This window comes from Ochlerotatus camptorhynchus, unplaced genomic scaffold (genome assembly GCF_037179485.1).
Source record: "Ochlerotatus camptorhynchus isolate MF236.1 unplaced genomic scaffold, CSIRO-AGI_Acam_v1.1 ptg000140l, whole genome shotgun sequence".
NCBI lineage: Eukaryota > Metazoa > Arthropoda > Insecta > Diptera > Culicidae > Ochlerotatus > Ochlerotatus camptorhynchus.
Genome location: NW_027040630.1, coordinates 2,038,509 through 2,052,675, shown reverse-complemented (window position 1 = coordinate 2,052,675; position 14,167 = coordinate 2,038,509). Strand labels below are relative to the sequence as shown.

The 14,167-nt window shown below is 36.4% G+C and overlaps 1 protein-coding gene across 4 annotated transcripts in view; it reads left to right on the top strand.

Annotated features, from left to right (window-relative positions):
• Positions 1-1,356: 1,356 nt before the first annotated feature.
• Positions 1,357-14,167, top strand: part of Pde9 (phosphodiesterase 9) — a 398,535-nt gene continuing 385,724 nt past the window's right edge. For all 4 annotated transcript variants that reach the window (XM_065221202.1, XM_065221203.1, XM_065221201.1 and 1 more), the window contains exon 1: positions 1,357-2,323. The gene's annotated coding sequence lies outside the window, so the exon portion shown is untranslated. The remainder of the gene's footprint in view (positions 2,324-14,167) is intronic.

The following is a 14,167-nucleotide window of genomic DNA, read 5'->3' as shown; positions in this document are numbered from 1 at the left end:
TTAGGGAAATCCCTTTTCGCAGGCAATCGGTGATAATTTTAATTACATTGCAATAATTCGTTCAATTTTCAATACTAACATTTTGAAAAAATGATAAAGTCTTAAATTTGCTGATGCGTAGAAATATTTCTGATCGATTGGTGATAAAATTATTCAAATTGGTCCAGGGGCAGCTGAGTTATTAACGTTCAAAATCTTTCATAATTTTGTTACATGTTCCATTTTTGGTTTTCACAAAGTGTACCCCCATATCGAAATCACAGACTTAGTCCTACGTCAAAAACTGTATCTTAATTTTAGGGTTTATTCAAATAAATAATAATAAAATAATAATGATCAATTTTTAATTTTGGAGTTGAATTTATAAAAAAAATATTTAGTTATTAAAACTCCAAACACGATGCCTCCAGTAAAATGTTTGCAATGTTTGAAAAATCTTGGCTCAGCAATTTATTCACATATTTCAAATCTATTGGCACCATTTGAAACTGTATACTTTAAAGATCTATTCATTATCAATAGATTTAAAAACATTTTACCGGAGGCATCGTGTACGGAGTGTTAATATATTATTGAATAGAGCAGCAACAATAACTTCTTAGTCCTACGTCAACAATGCAGTCATGTTTTGGACTCAATTCTTAACTCTTTTTCTTCTCTTGCGCCAGAAATTTCAATTCCTCACCATTGTTTCCATACACCGATGTCGAGAGTTACGCTGTTTTAAAATGCTCGAAACCGCTGCTTAACAGTCAACTTTTTTGGCATTCCCCAAAACGATTACTGATTTAGCTCCATTTCCTTCCTCGTCACGCATCCATCACATCATCCTTGGACATGTCTTTATCGACGCCGTCGCCGTCGTCACCGTATCCATCGATACCGAAACATAATTGTCCATTTAATTACGCGCCAGACTAACCCGGGGAAACGAAACGAAACCCTTGCCATGCACATCACGCGAACCCCGAACCGAGCGAACCATCCAACGAAGTCGTACAAATGGCAAATGAACATCGCACGTCTCCATTCGTGTCGGTCCAGTTTCGTCCAGTTCGTATGGGTTGATCGCTGTCGGTTGATGATGATTGAAGTACCACGCGTCTCCATGGGCGAGCGATGTACGATGGGGACCGCTTGGTGGAAGACCGAGGTCATGGTTGGAGCTAGGGACCAATCTGGAAATCGGAACGGGAGATTCTCTCGCGCCCGCGAACATCACCGGCCTCCGAACGAAGGTCGAACGCATGCGTGCCTGTGGCCCTTAATTGCATAATGCTCCTACAACTGTGGAGTGTAGCACACTTACCTTTCGGTGCTCGTGTGCGCTAGTAGGTACTATCGGGCAGCGTCTCGAGAATTCAGTAGCCGCCGAGCGTTAGCAGAGTAAACATGTTGGACTGCCAGTGTGTCACGACGACGGGAGGAGGAACAACCCGTAGCCCCCCCATGTCCCGGTCCATGCTGCAGTGAGGACTGTGTTAGTGTGAGTGTGTGTGGGTACAGTGCAAGGAAGCTGCAGGAACTGGGTGCAGAACTTGTTCTATCCAAAAATCTTCGCGTGTTAGAGCGGGAAAGGAAGCGAGAGTTGAACATTCTGTGCTGAGGTACAACAAGTGGCGTGCGAAAGCGTGTTGTTTTTGGTTTTTTCTTTATTTCGGGTGGGGACTGAAAGATTGCACCTGCGACCCGGCGGTGGGTCAAGGCAATGGATCCTGCTGGGCACAAGGATGTTGCCATCGTGCGTCGGTGGCCTAGTTTGGAATAGGTGCTGCAAAGAGCAGGAGAGGTCAAAAAAAAAAAAAAAAAATTCTAGCTGGTTCGTGCCACTGGAAGTCGTTGTGCTCTATTTATTTTTGGAGCCAACGATAAATAAATAAACCCAGCCGCCCACATGTGAGCCACGAGCGACGGGCAGAAAAGTGATAATTGAGCATTTCCGGAAATAGTCCGGATTCGATAAAATGATGACCGTCGAGAGTGGCGTGCCAGTGGTTCCGTGGGAGTGTTGTCCCTGAAAAGCCAAGGAGAAAGAAGAACGATTTGAATGAAAGTGGATTGCGCGGTTTGTGGCCCAAAACTAGCAGCAGCAGCGTCGTAATTGATTGAATTGAGTGCGAATGGTGTTCGTACACAAAGGTTCGATAGGCGAATGGCAAAAGGAGGAGACGGAACAACAACAATGATTGATCCCGATTGCTTCGAGTGGATGATCAATACCATTATAGGAGGCTTGAGAGTGCGTCGACGGTAGGAGCTGGACAGAAGTGCACTCTTCAGAACTCTTGACGGAAATTTGCGGAACATCGTCGTTCGATCGCATGTAAGTGGATGCGCGATGGGTTGGTGGTTGATGCAATATCTCTGGAACGTGCATTGGCAGTGCTCGTTATCTTTTGATTGTCAGCATTCTTTTAAAACTCTTTATTTGTTCCAAATCCAAATTCATTCACATTTATAGGTGCTCCTGCTACTAAGAGTGTTGACATTTGTGGTGTCTAATCGATCCGTTTTTTTTTAAATAGGTGTGTTAGAATAAAAACTTTTATTTAAATCTAAGAATGTTACCAAGGGTAACTGACGGCTTCGGCAATATCTTTACCTATTATAGTCAAACTTCTTGATAGCTCAATTTTGGCTCTAATATGCTTTGAAACATAAAGTATGGTCATGAAAAAAAAAAAAAAAATATGAACGCTCGAAGGCTTAAGACCCTCCGTACGATAATAGGTAAAGGTTATGCTGAGGCCGTCATTTACCCTACATATTGTCAAATAAAAAAAGGAAATTGATCGTTGCATCTTTCAAAATTCTATGTACCGTAAAACGGGGTATCATTGATAATGTTGGTAACTTTGATAGTAGAATATAATGATTAAATTTACTCTCTGCTCTTCCGAATTGGTTTCATATTGTAGCTTAGGGGTTTTCCGTTGATATCGTATATAGTTTTTGTATAGTATGTGTAACATATTTTACAAACATATTAAAAAACAATTTTCTTGTTTTTCGTCTGTTTGAAAAAGCACTCAGACCATCACTAATGAAATGTTTTTACGATATAGCCATCACATTTTTTATCCAGTTCGTTTATTTGAAAGGCTCAATCGCTTTAGCTTTACGGAGCCGTGTCATCACAAATTTAATGTTGTATTCTTATTGCTTATAATGTTTTCCGATTATATACTCAATCAAAATTTCATATTTATTGAACTAAATTGTTTGAGTTTCACGCATTATTTTCTACATTCATCGGGCATTATCAAAGTAACCCCAAATGAAAAAAAAACGGATGTTCGGTCACAAAACTAAAAAATAATAATGCAAATGCTTTAATTTCCATTAAACATATTACTAACGAATTGACTCTACGATCCTCAGTACTTTTTTTTAAAATAAAATAAAATTTGAAAATCATCATCATTGCTGTAAAATAATATTTTGAATATACTTTTAAAAACTATCAATGTTACCCCGTTTTAAGGTACCGTAAAACGGGGTAACATTGATAGTTTTCTAAAGTATATTCTAAATATTTTTTACATCAATGAATGTTTTTCCAATTTTATATTTTTAAAACAAATACTGAGGATCCAAGAGTTAATTCGTTAGTAATATGTTGAGCGAAAATTAAAGCATTTGCACTATTTTTTTAGTTTTGTGACCAAACTTCAGTATTTTGATTTGGGGTTACTTTGATAAGGCTCGATGAATGTAGAAAAAAATGAGTGAAACTCAAACAATTTAGTTCTTTAAATATGAAACATTGAATGGGTATATAATCAGAAAACTTCATAAGCAATAAGAATATAACATTAAATTTGTGATGGCTGTATCGGAAATACATTTCATAAGTGATGGTTTGAGTTCTTTTTCAAAAAGGCGAAAAACACGAAAATGGTTTTGTAATATTTTTGTAAAATATGTAACACATAATATATAAAAACTATTTACGATATCAACGGAAATACCCTAAGCTACAATATGGAACCAATGTTTCATATTAGGAAAAAGCACATCGAGTAAATTTATTCCTTATATTGTACTATCAAAGTTACCCGCATTATCAAAGATACACCGTTTTACGGTACATCGTTTATATTTATTTATTTATTTGTTTCGTCAACTAACGTAGACTAGTACAAATAGGGGAATTTACGTATTCTCGTCAATCTAAGCAGCGTCCGCACTTCTATTAGCATTTTCACAGCGTCACGCACATATATGACGTGTCTGTTTGTTTCAATTCATCTGCTGCTTGCTTCTCCATCTATTCCAATCGACAGAATTCTTCAAAACTGTTTGAAAGCGTTTTTACAACGCTCTAAACTTCTCAGGTGAGTGTGACTATTGTCGTCAACCTCTTTTTCTTCGGCAACCTTCCCATTAGAACTGCGTGTAAACCAGCTGTTCTATTATCGGCAACTCGAAATCAGCCCCATTTTGTAGTACGTATGTTTCATTTGAAGAAAAATCTGGCATAACAGGATTGCTCGGTCCTACAAATATAATCAGATTGAAGCTGAAAGACTAAAGAATCGTTTGGATACATTCAGGGAAGTGTGTTGATGGTAAAACATAGTGAAATTAACGTTTAAATTTTGGTTGCCGAAAACAGTCAATGGGTGCCGAAGCCGACATTTACCCTACATATATTTTTTTCTCAAATATAAAAAAAAAACTTCAAAAGAAAAATTAAAAAGTACAATTTTGCCTTAAATAAAAATTAAGTAGTGTCTGCAGTGTCTTGTCATGAGTTAAAATTCCGTATAGAGTGAATATTACGATGTAGTTTATGCCGAGACATTGTAAAGTCAGTATTGATTGTAAGAGGCCATCATGCGATTTAAGGGGGGAAATACAAGTAACACGTCGAAAACTCGGCGATTTTCGGAATTTTTTTTGTGAGCAAATGAAACAACGCAAACGTTTGGGTTTTTTTTGCATTAAATTGCTCTTCCTCTGCATTTGAGATTTTTTTCATTGGTGTGTGACCTCTGTGGCTCCTTGGGGTCACATCAGAAGGAGGTCGCCTCCGGTGGGGATTGGTAATTGGCGGGCGTTCTAGAGACCTGAAAAATGGACAAAACTTACTTTTATCAATTGGACCTTATTCGGAAAAGATTTTTGTTCTATGTAAACCTCTAAAACCCATAAAAAAACGATTTAAAAATTTAGAAAAAAATATCTGAAAAAAAAAGTAGATTTTTCACTGTTTTTTTTCCTTTATAGGCAGACCTGAAAATTATTTATTGTTAATTTTTTCATGATATCAGTGGTTCACATAGAGTAAAAATCTATTTCTTTAAGATGCACCAGTCATCAAGTCATTTGGATGAGATCTTTTTGAGTTATCTTTCCCGCCAATTTGGAAAACACCGTTTCGAGAAAAACGCGTTTAAAGTTTTGGGTTGTGTAAAAACATGATTTCTGAAACTTACGGTTAATCGGCGATACCGGAGCCATAGATCAGTCCTTCCTCGTGCTTGTAGCATTTTTTTTAAAATTTAAACAAATTTCTTGGCTCATATTTTGCATATTTTGTGCGACGATGGTTTATGGCAATCGAATTTCTATTTCGAAGTTGCCGAGTTGGTGCATAGAAGTTTAATGTTGATAAAAGTTCTGTTGATTCAATGTGGTTAAACGATATCGTTTACAAATGAAACCATTGAAATTTGTATGTTTATAAGCATGCAGTGTGCTTCATATGATGGAAGAGTCCTACAAAGCTACTATAAAACAACATTCATAAAACCCTGGTGAAGACTGCTTTGCCATTGATGCATCCAGCAAAACCTCTTTGATGCTAGAATCTGTCTAGTTGGCCCACTCTGGAGAAGGTTCTGAAGGGTATATTTTCGAAGCTCTTCAAGATTGATTTACTGCAAAATGGTTGTACGATACGCATTGAGGTCCATTTTAAAACCGTATTTAAGCTACCATAAAAGCTATCTGGCAACAATTAAAACCATTATCCGAGCCATTTACCCTAGCTGCTTACTACCACTAGCGTGCACAGGAATCTTGTTAAGGAGGGGCAATTTTTTTCTTCTATGGTGCATTAAATCTGGGGATGGAGAGTACTCCAAAGTGCGTGGTGGATGGTGCTGTCCACCTACCACTAAAACAGTTCAATTAAGCTAATTTTATTTATTTTTTGCTCCGGTGGTGGTTCATCTTCTACAATGCAAACTGCTTTCAGACAGCCAATGGAAATTGGCAGTTTAATCCTATCGACGATGTTGATGATGATCGGTCCATCAAATGGTTGTGATAGTAGGTCTTTAACCATTTGCTGCAATGTTGTTGCCTTGGTGGTTGGATTCAACTGAAGTCACGTCAGATGGGGTATGATAGCACAGACAAACCGACATGAATGACCAATAATTCGCATGCACACTGCGTCGACAAGTACAAGGTTCAAACAGTGCGCATAGTAGTGAACAAACAGTATATTGCTCTTGATCAATCCAATCTTCATCAGTAATGTTGAGTACTTGGCACTGATGATGTCTGCTACGTAGTAGACGCGTATCTGTCAAAAGATAAGCAGTTATAACGGAATTAAAAGGAAATAAACCAACACACTCAAAGCCCTTCATAAAAGTATATTGCTGTCCTTGCACCTGGCTTGTACTCCAGTAGTGCTGCCAGCCATTGTGCTGGTATCGTCAAAACATACATACTGCCATCATTTGCTCCCAAGAAATCTGCTTCGCTGCCAGGACCTCAGGAATTGAGGTTTTGACATTTTTCCACGCTACCAATATGGGTTTCACTGCGATTGTGTTTGCCCAGCAACTCGGTCACTTTCTTCCTATTTCTGAACCCTGTAGGAATCGTTGTAGGATAATATTTTGCGTCATGCTCTTCTTTACAGGTTAAAAATATAAACCAAAAAAAATATATTCTTCAAGGTCCTGGTATCATCTTTTATTCAGTTACCTTTCTGATATTTTGTGCAGTACGTTTTTGTATATTTTGAAGGCATCGTTACAGTTTATTTTTGACTATTTCACGATTTTGTAAGCCTTATATGCTGTTGTAGTTACACTTTACCATAACCGTTGTGAGTACGTTAAACTTGGTCATTTTCAGCGAAAATCGTAGTAAATTTTTTTTTCTTCAAATTTTGATCTAAATGCCAAGGCTAATAAGATCATTAAAAAGGTTTAAAACATATGTAATTATTGGAACAAAAGCGCACAAAACTATTTTGACAAGCGAGTACAGGATTGTTAACGGAATGACGACTTGTGCGAAGGATTGAGCATGTCAACCCTGTCCCAAAGTACCGAAAGTGGGGGGCAGAAAATTATGCCGAATATTTAACATGTTTTAAAGATGATATAAAGAACAAACCCGAATTTATTGCAGCGCACATCAACAGCTGTAACTTTATAACCACGGTAAAAAATGACTTGACATTTTCAGAGAAGAATTTTTTAGTATGACAACAATAGACCAAGGTTCAATGACAAACTAATACCAACTTTTCATTTACGGAATCCAAAAGCTGTTTTTAAACTTTGTACAGTTGCGAAAAATTCCATCATCAGATTTCCTTGAGGTTCTTTTAGAAATGTTTAGAACTCTATGAGCTCTTTTGAAATTCTTCTCAGAATTCCACTGGAATTATTTTTAGAACTCTTCTTGACTTTTACTCATTACATCTTGGAACTGAAATTCCCCTGAAGTTTCAGAAGAATTTCCTCTGTATTCTCCAGAAATTCTTCCCAGAATGAGCTTGAAATTATCCTAGGAATTCCCGTGAAATTTTCCTCAACATCCCTTTGGAATTTCATTCATAATTTGTTTCTCTCGGTATTATTTTCGACATTATCTTGGAACTATCTGCAGGATTCACTAGAAATTATTCGCAAAATTTTCTTGGAATATTTCCCAGAAATCCTTTGGAACTGTCCTCAGAATTCAATATCCTTTAGGTTTTTTATTCCTATTTTTTTTAGAACTCTCCTACATGCTTTATTGAAATTCTTCTCAGAAGTCCACTGGAATTATATTAAGAACTCTTCATATTTTTTCTCAGAACACCTTGAAACTGAAATTCCTGTAGAGTCTCAGATATTTTTCCCGGAATGAGCTTGAAATTATCCTCGGAATACGCTTGAAATTTTGCTTAAAATCCCTTTGGAATTTCACTCAAAATTTGATTTTCTCGGCATTCTATTCGAAATTATCTTGGAATTATCTACAGGATGCACTAGAAATTTTTCACAGAATTTTCTTTGAATTCTTCCCAGATATAATTTGGAACTGTCGCAAGAATTTAATATTCTTGAGGTTCTTCTCGGAATATAGCAGAACTCTTTTTTTCTCAGAATACCTTGGAACTGAAATTTCCCTAAATTTCAGAAGAATTTGCTCTGTATTCTCTAAAAATTCTTCCCAGATGGAGCTGGAAATTATCCTAGGAATTCCCTTGAAATTTTCCTCAACATCCCTTTGGAATTCCAAACATATATTTGATTATCTCGATATTCTTTTCAAAATTATCTTGCATTCACTAGAAATTATTCAGAGAATTTTCATGGAATCATCTCCAGAAATCTTTTCTTTTGGAACTGTCCTCAGAATTTAATACCCTTGAGGTTCTTTCACGAAAACGTTGTAGTTTTTTCTACCAGAAATGTTCAATAAAGCTTGCCCCTCCATTCACCAGAACTCTGCAATTTTTACATCAGGAATTTTCAATTCAGCTTGCATGGAGAGCAGATTGTTGCAAATCTTACACCAGAAATTGTCAATACATACTTGCCCCTAGAAAATTTCAATTGACCAGAACGGTGCGAATTTTCTACTGTTAATGGTCAATAAAAATTGCTTCTCCAATGATTGGTGCAGATTTACTTTTTTCCATTTTCCACCAGACATTTTCAATAACTTGCTTTCCTATATCATCAGAATGTTGCAGGTTTTGCACCAAATAAAGCTTGCCCATATTTTCAGATTTTTCAAAGTAAATGTTCAGTAAAGCAGCTTCCCTCCAATCATCAGAATGGTGCAAATTTTACACCAGAAATTATTCTTAAAGTTTGTTTCTCTATTCAGCAGAAGGATGCAAATTTAGGACCAACAATTTTCTGAAAAGCTTGCCCATCCGTTCACCAGAAGGGTGCAGATTTTCCACCAAAAATTTTCAATATAGCTTAATTTTAAATAAAACTTGTGCCTTCATTTACCAGACCAGTGCAAGTTTTCCACCAGAAGTTTTCTGTCCATTTCATTTATCAGAGCGATGCAAATTTTGCACCAGAAATTTTCGAAAAAGCATGCTCCTCCATTCACCAAAACGGTGCACCAAAAATTGTCAGTGAAGTTTGTTTCACCATGCAGTTTTGTGGTGAAATTTTCGGGATGGCTCTTCATTTAATTTTCCACCATAAATTTTCAATGAAGCTTGCATTCATCAGAACGATGCTAATTATGCTCCAGAAAAATGAATAAACCTTGCTTCTACATTCACCACGTTACAAACTTTCCACCAGAAATTTTCAGTTAAATTTGCACCTCCAAATTTTTAGCGAGATTCCGATTATTCATTTTGATTAGTCCCTCCATGTACCACCTTGATTTTTTCGATTTACCACCACGTAGGTGAATTTTTCCAACCTTAAATTTACCCTCTTCTTTTAACCCTCCATGAACACCCTTAAAACAAAAATTTACACTTGAATTTTTCTGACCAAAAAAATTCATTGAAGTTTGTCCTTTCATGCACCTTTGTGGTGCAATTTTCAGGCACCATCTCAAAGGCATTGACGCAATAAAAGGTTTTCAGTGCCCTTATATAATGAAATGAAGTTATTTTACCTTCAAATCAAGTTATCAAGAAATCAAGTTATTTTACATGATAATTTTGTAAATATGGAAAAATCTTATTTATAAAAGGAGGGGCAATTGCCCCACCTTGCCCCACCCTGTGCACGCCAGTGCTTACTACCCTAGCAGCACACTTGTTATTGAACAATTGTGGTTACTTGTGTGCAACTTATTCCAGTCACAATCAAGTTGCAGCAACTTATTTCAATGGAAGTGTGCCGCTTGGGTAAGTTCACTAGAAAAACAACAATCAAGATGAAAAAGGATTCATAAATAATCAAAATAATTAAAATAAAAACTGATCGTATAAAAATCCTGCTGAATTTTCAAAATTACAAAATAGTTCTCACGAAGTGGCCTAGTTTTATGTGCCATGTAAAATTTGATGTGAAATGTACGTGAAAACATCGAAAAACTTGAGTCCACGGAAAACATCGATTTTACTAATTATTTTATTTTAAGAAAACAAAATATATTCTTCAGATCGATCATTAAGCTTAGCCGAGATTTTTGTTCCTCATGATTTTTGCATTTTAAATATTTTCTCATTGCTAAATTTTCTAAAATAAAGTTATATGCAAGGAAATATAGATTGAAAATCAAAGATTGTAAAAAACAAACAAAATAATTGTAATATGGTGGAGCCATAAAAGTTGTAAAATGTGTGAAAAAGTTATTTTGCTTTCAAGAAATCCTAAACAAATTCATAAGGTTTTGAAATGGCTTTTATGAAGAAAACTTGTAGACTGAATTGTATTTATCTTAAGCCATTTTGCTTGATCCTAACCCGTTCAGATTTATGGCAGCATTTATAAGGGAATGTTGACAACAAAATGTTAAACGTCAAAGTTTGTTTATCTTTCGATAGTTGCGCTGTGCGATTCAGCGTTCTTGCAGGCGATTCTCTCCCGATGCACAGTGGGAAAAAAATCGACATAAAAGGAGCAAAATTCATTATCTCTGATCAGCGCTGATTTAACCTTTGCGAACATAATCATTCTTATAGGAAAAATTCTCAGAAAACCAGTGGGAATAGTTTCGTCCTGTGCTGAATAGGGCAAGTTGGGGTTTTTGAAGCATTTTACTCAAACTTCTTAAAATTTTGTAAAAATGACTTAAAAATACCTTATTGCGGTTGATATACGTTCTGAAATATTGTCATTCTTGTAGAAAAACATCTGGAGAATCAATTAAAAATGGTTTTATACATCACCAGTTTGTCCAGACTATGCATTTTAGACAATTTTACCCCTATTACGTGCGGACGAACAATTAGGACCATTGTATTTTAACTCCCGCTTAAATTGTGTGGAGTGGATGATTCGGACAGCAGCAAAAAAAAAAACGGTCCCAAGACACCCGGCCCTTACACATCCGGACGTGAAATCTAAAGCCAGACAGATGGCGAACAAATTCGAAGGGCGTTTCAAGATGCACGTAAACCACCCGAAAATTGGAGGTAGTGGAAGTTCCAATAATGGAAACATGGCCAGAAGGCTACTCTCTGAGCCAGAAAAGTTTGCAAAAGTTCTTAATGCGGATGCTGCGTTTGATAAGCTGTTTGGCCTTGTCAAACCAATTTTTGAACAAGGACAAGTTAGCAGAGTTGTACCACATTTTAGAAGAGCAGGTATACACTGAGTTTCCGTTTATAAGACCTATATACAAACATTTAGCAGAATACGTAGATAAGTTGGTAAGATCATTGGTTACTAATCTACGCATTATAAACAAATTAATTTTGTTTATTTTAAAACCATTTCCATTGCATTTTGTTGATAGATAAGATGGTGAATCTTGCCACAAAAATTATAAATATATTCGTCCCCATCTTGCTCGCAAAACTTCTCCAGAGGCCAATTTGTCAGATTTGATAAAGTCTGCATTGGCTCGTTCAGACCCCAAGATCGAGTTTTATATCACCTTCCTGCATCCTAGCCCTGTCATTGTAAAAAAGATAAACCGTCACGTCTTAACCTTGAGTAAGTCGTTACACGCATCGTAAACAGAATCGATTTGATCAGCAGGGTTAATATTTTCCATTATTTTTCATCGAATCCAATATTTTTGTCAGTGTCTGTTTTTATCATTTACCATCACACGCAAGGAATAGCGCTTCAACCCAGTGTAGATTAAATGCGTTTGTTTTAAAAATCTTCGCTGTTACGTACGAGCGTAATGAACAAATGTGTTAATTATACATCAACGAATACGCGTTTGTTGATATTCACCAGTGCTTGATTATCCAACCCAAAATTGTCAAAATCAGAAATGATCCTCAAAGCAAACTAATTAAATTCATTTTGGGCAAAGTGATTATTTTGAATATTGTTGACTCCAGAGCCTAAAACCAGGATTTTAACAACAATACAGCATGAGGCTATAATTTGCCATCGGTTGTTTAAAATGAAAATAATCATTATGCATTTGATCCTCAAAATCATCCCGGCCAAGATGAGGACGAATAATAATATTGACATCAACGGAGGCGATAATGAACATCCAGCCAAGAAAAACAAATGTTGATTACGATACTCTGCAGTAGAAATACTAGAAGGAGAGATGAGCGGAGAGATTGTTTTGAGCCAAATGAACTGTCAAAATCTGAGCCAAACGAACATTCCCATTAGATTTTTTTCCGAGAATTTCTAATTCTTACTAGATTAAATTTGAGAGTATTGCAATCGAACAGAAATTCAATCACCCTTATGTTTCGTGTGCTTCTCAAATTCAACTAGCTTTTGAAATCAAAAGCAATATTCTAGCCCTATTGATTAATTGATCTTAGTTGGTTAATTATTGGCACCAAAAAATGTGCAAAATATTGCGATGCAATCAATTATTAATTTACACGTAAATCGAATCAAAAGTAAAAGTCATGTGAAATGCTAAGTTTTAGCAAGGGTTGCAAGATAATTTAGATACAAATCCCTGCTGCCGAATTGTATTTTGTTTTCTCCGCCCATCTCTCCCTCTGAGTATTTCAAAATTTAGATTCATGCAAGTAGTTGGTCTTATTTTTAAGGTTGTCTTCATTTTCAGCTATTTTGAGTGTATCAGGAAAAATAGCCGGCGCCGGTGGTGTAGTGGTAAGCGTGACTGCTTTCTAACACCCCAATGGGTCTGGGTTCAATCCCAGCCGAGGTCGGTGGGATTTTTCTGAGGCATAAAAATCTCTGGTCACGTCTTCCTTAAGTAAAGTAAAGCCGTTGGTCCCGGCCCATGTGTGTTGAATGGTGAATGGGTGCGATATCCTACGCAGGTGTGGAAGCTGCCTTCCTGCACATTCGATTGTCGTCAATGGATGGCAATCGATGTCCGTCGGTGATTGGCACTAGATTGCGGAACAGAGACCGACGTTAAATAAAGGAAAGAAAATATCAGGAAATATAGGTAAGAAGCTGATATGATCACAAATTGAGACTATCACCATTAAATTTCTCACACATTTTTACAGAGGAAAAGTGCCCGAACGATCAAAATAACAGGCCTTAATTCGTATACAAGTATATCTTGACGGGGGAAATTGGGCCAAATGGGTAATTTACTGAAATTTTCTCAAGATGGAACCATCACCATTCGATTCCTCAGTCATTTTTACAAAAATACAGTACACGGAGGTATAGTATGACAGGCACTAACGCGTATAACCGTGTAACACTACTGATTAACTTCATAATTAGGGGAGTATTAGAAAAAATGGCTCCATACATCAGCTTTCGATGTAATCTAAAACGTAATTTTTTGATACCTAAGGTGTTTTCCTTCAAGAAGGACTATCATTGGACAGGTTTTCTTATCACTGACTACTGTCTTTTAAAAAATATCGAAAATAAGGTACTAGGGGTAAAATTGACTAAAATGCATAGTCTGCACAGACTGGTGATGTTTAAAATCATTGTTAATGGATTCTCCAGATGTTTTTCTATAAGAATGACAATATTTCATTACGTATATTAAACACAATAAGGTATTTTTAAGTCATTTTTACAAAATTTTAAGAAGTTTGAGTGAAATGCTCCAAAAACCTCAACTTGCCCTATTCTGCACAGGACGAAACTATTCCCACTAGTTTTCTGAGAATTTTTCCCATAAGAATGATTATGTTTGCAAAGGTTAAATCAGCGCTGATCAGAGATAATGAATTTTGCTCCTTTTATATCGATTTTTTCCCACTGTGCGATGGCTTGGAAGCAGTTACTCAGAAAGTGTTCAAAACATTTCGCATTTTGCACAGCTGTTACCTCGATCTGGAAGTGCACCATCAAACGATGCAGGAATGTAGTATTGAATGAATTTTTTTTTCCAAGTGATGACCCTT